General features: G+C 40.4%; 1 long non-coding RNA gene across 1 annotated transcript in view; it reads left to right on the top strand.

Moving 5' to 3' along the window:
• Positions 1 to 1,332, top strand: part of LOC102501891 (uncharacterized) — an 11,867-nt gene extending 10,535 nt beyond the window's left edge. The window contains exon 3 of the long non-coding RNA XR_333744.1: positions 674 to 1,332. This is a non-coding gene — a long non-coding RNA (uncharacterized LOC102501891). The remainder of the gene's footprint in view (positions 1 to 673) is intronic.
• The last annotated feature ends 2,264 nt before the right edge of the window (positions 1,333 to 3,596 follow it).

Raw genomic sequence — 3,596 nt, 5'->3', positions numbered from 1 at the left:
GGCATGGGGGAAGGGGTTTTATCAGGAGGGAAAACATGCGCAAAGACATGAAGATGGCAAAAAATGGGGCCTGGTTGGGAATAGCAACTATCTAAGTTGAATGGAGTGCAAAGTGTACATGGAAAAATGGAAAAGAAATGGAGAGATTAAAGTAAATGGAGAGATTAAGTAAACTTGCATGGTATGTTGAGGAAGCATGCTTAGTTGTATAGATCTACAAAATCCCTTAGACATATAATGCAAACTGTCAGTACGGTTTTAGATTTGTATTGAGCATGTCATAGGCCTGGTCCTATGCTAGTGGTTAAGGAAGCCAGATCCCATGCAACTAACTGCACAGTTTAAATCCCAGCCCTGGCCACTTGAAAAACACTCTGAGGCATGTGTGTGTGTTCCCAAATTCTGATGAGATGGAGAAATGGAGGATAAGGGATCAAAGCACAACCACACCCCGTTGGGGGGTACTTTCTCCTACTCTCTCACTGTCTCTCTCTCACTGATAAGTGCACGTTCCATCTAGCATCTAAAAAGTCACTTCATAAAGGTGAAATCTGTTAAGCCATGTTCCATATTTAACCCAATGGATTCATAATATTGTCATTCCAACTTGTAATCTATATTAAAATTATGAAGATATTTATATTTCTTTTTTGTATTGCCTTCAAAACTCAAGACTGTATTTTGTAACTCCAGCCCATCTCACTTTGTAATGTGAAAGAAAATGACATCATTAAGGCTAAAACTTTCTAGAGTGGATTTGAGAGATTGCAAGAGGACTGAAGGTAAAGGTAAAGACACAGAATGTTCCAATAGACTTGGATAAACAACTAAAGTCAGTATCTTGCAGCCTTCAGCATCTCAGCTGCGAGCACCATAATTAACCAATAAGAATGGATTTACAATTTGGAATTTCTGCCCAGACAATGAACTGCCTCCAAAACAGCACTGTGGAAATGCCCTGGAACAACCCTTGACTGCGTGCTTGCCTTATGTCACACCACTCAGGGCTGCCTTGATTCAGCAATTCTTTGTTTCTCGAGTAAATGGTATTTCTTTTTACCCCCAAGTCAATCTTTTGTGAACAATAATAACCACATCTCAAGGGCTCCTAAACCACAGGTGGTTGTTGGCTACGACATTGAAGAACACAAGTCTTTGCAATGAGCCACTGACAGTTTGGAACAGGACTGTCACATTATGAGTTTGTTAAAAGTACACAGAAGACAACAGAAAGAGCTCCCAGTGGACAAGATTGAAATAATTTGGGCAAGGGAATAATATAACTCAAAGTATAAAACTATTATAAAGTATAAAATAAATAGCCATCATTTAGTACAGACATAAATAATTGACTATGTGAATTAATGATGGACAATAGATTAATGTCCAATACAGAAGAACTCCCAGTAACTTATGTAGATAGTCCTCTAGGTAAAGAAGAATAACTCCTTAAGTACAAGCCATGTCTAATGACTTCTACCCCAAGAGTACAAAATGGAGGAGAAAAATACGTTTTCAGAGGCGAAATCTGAGGATACTACCTCAGTCGGGTGATCAAGATAAGCATCAAGAATAAAATGTATTAGTAGAAGGTACCCTTGGTGTGAGGTGATAAACATGGCAGTTTACTCTCTGGTCTTACTCTCCAAAATGAATAACTCCATTCTTTTTTTTTTTTGGAGAGTTTTTTTTTTGCTATAGGGCGCGTGCGCTCGCCAGACAGACAAAGAGAGACAGAGAGACAGAAAGAGAGAAATAACCCGCCAGGGGGGATGGCCACGCCGCAGTCCCTTCTCCTCCATTCTCCTCTCGGGATCTTGGGCATGCATGCATACGCGCCCGGCGTGAGTTTAAGCCACCAGGTCCGGGATGCGAATCGCGGTCGACTACATGGGAGTCCAGTGACATAGCCATTACGCTAACTGCTGGTCCCACTCCGTTCTTTTTTTTAAAGAATCTGGGAGTCCAGCACACCAACCACCAGGCCACCTGCTGGCCCCATAATCATTATAAAAACATTAAGGGACATTGTATAAAATGATCAGTAGACCAGTATTCCACAAAACTGTCAAGGTCATAAGAAACAAAGATGGTATGAGAAACCGTAATAGCCAAGAGGAGACTATTAGACAGCATCTAAATGTAAAGTAATATCCTGTGTGAGCTTCTTTTTTGTTTTTTGAGAGGTTTTCACTATAGAGTGCATGCCCTCGCTAGACAGACAGAGAGAGACACAGAGACAGAAAGCGAGAAATCACCCCCCAGGGGGGATGGTCACGCCGCAATCCCTTCTCCTCCATTCTCCTCTCGGGATCTTGGGCACGCACGCACATACGCACGGCGTGAGTTTTAAACCGCCGGATCTGGGACACAAACCGCGGTCGACTACATGGGAGTCCAACGACATAGCCATTACACTAACTTTTGGTTCCCTCCTGTGTGAGCTTCTGAAACAGAAAAAAGATAGCAGATAGGGGCCAACGGGTGGCATGATGGTTACGGCGCTGAATTCCCACATGGCTGACCACAGTTTGAGTCCCGGGCCTGGCAGCTTGCTTTCTCATTTTTTTTTTCTCTCTCTCACTCTGTTTGTCTCTCTCTTGTGACATGTGCCCTATAGCAAAATTAAAAAGTAATAATAAAATCAGTCTTTAAAAAAGAACAGTTAATAAAAAATTAATAATAATGCACTTATATTGGCTCATTATTTATGACAAATATACCATATTTACATGTGAATAATAGGGGAAATCGGGTGTGAGGCTTGTGAGAATTCTCTATACTGTCTATGCAATTTTCCTGTAAATAAACTATCCTAAAATAAAGTTTCTTTCTTTTATGAGCAAGAGAGATAGAGAGAGGGAGAGAGGGAAGTAAAGTGACAGGAGAGAGCATACCAACAGAGTTTTGACACCATGATCCACTCCAGCCTTCAGTCAGCCCTGGGCCAGTACTCAGGGAAGCTTCTGGATTTGAACTGAGAAATTTCCCATATGGGATTGTCTCATTTTACTGAGCATTGTGTTTTACTGCTGTGTCACTATCTAGCCCCAAAAGTTTACTTTTTAGAAACAGTATAGTATGAACCAGTATATTTGAATAATTACCTCTGAAATGGAAAATAGATATGATTCATCTTCTCATAGATTTAAAAATAAACAAGTTCAAGTAGTGTTCTGAAGAAAGATGGAGTGACAGAGTTTCAAGTCTCAGGATGGTGTTGCTATTCTTAACAAAAGCAGATATAAAATGAGATATTTTGAAATATTGAAGTGGTGAAGGACATTGTGCTCTTGAAGATAGTACAAAAGATGTGAAGTGGTAGATTTAGAAGAGATTTGTCCTGAATATCAGTAAGTGCGTTGTATACATTGTTTTAACATTTCTTATGAAGAATGAAACAAAACGTATTTAAGCGTATATGAAACAAAACGTGTTTAAATGATTAAAGTAAACATAGTATTCATGTCCCTCAGATATTGACTGAGGGGACCGATGCCTTCGATGCATTAGACTCATCTACACAGATGAGAATCAGCTGCCGTCACAGATCTGCCATTGGCAACGTCACCACTTAGCCCAAAGGTGAGGCATCT

Source organism: Tupaia chinensis, unplaced genomic scaffold (assembly GCF_000334495.1).
Source record: "Tupaia chinensis unplaced genomic scaffold, TupChi_1.0 Scaffold000086_1, whole genome shotgun sequence".
NCBI lineage: Eukaryota > Metazoa > Chordata > Mammalia > Scandentia > Tupaiidae > Tupaia > Tupaia belangeri.
Note: the sequence above shows the minus strand (reverse complement) of the source record. Positions and strands in the feature narration are given on the sequence as shown.